Here is a 514-nt window from a genome sequence, read left to right on the forward strand (position 1 = left end):
AACTGAACACTAAGACTGAATATGTCTCTGGTTTATGCAGGTTACACAATTCATAGCTTATTTCTGGAATGAAGTTAGTGATCATGTGGTCAAAACCCATTCACAACTTGCAAAAAGATTAGATGCCTGCCCAGACCATTCACTCGTTAGTAGCTCTACTCTGTCCTACCTCTCACCCCTCTTCAGAAAACCAGAGACCGCCTCTGACTAAGGATGCCCAGACCCTCCAACCATTCCTCCTATGACAACGAGGTTTCCTGATCATTTATTATCCTTTTCACCTTTTTTTAACCCTCCCTAGTTTTATCATGTTCCTTTTTAAGTGTGATGATCAAAAGCAAATAAAATACACCAAATGCTTCTGACTATGGCAGAAAAAAGAACAGTAACCTCTTTTGCTGTGGACGACTCTATGATGAAAGTAGTCTGTTGGCAGCCGTGCCACATTGCCCTTACAGTCAACTGAAACCCCTAGGACTTTTTTTTTTTTTTTTTTTTTTTTTTTTTTTTTTTT

Source organism: Monodon monoceros, unplaced genomic scaffold (genome assembly GCF_005190385.1).
Source record: "Monodon monoceros isolate NGI ecotype Baffin Bay Population unplaced genomic scaffold, NGI_Narwhal_1 Super_Scaffold_2, whole genome shotgun sequence".
In the NCBI taxonomy this organism is placed as follows: Eukaryota; Metazoa; Chordata; class Mammalia; order Artiodactyla; family Monodontidae; genus Monodon; species Monodon monoceros.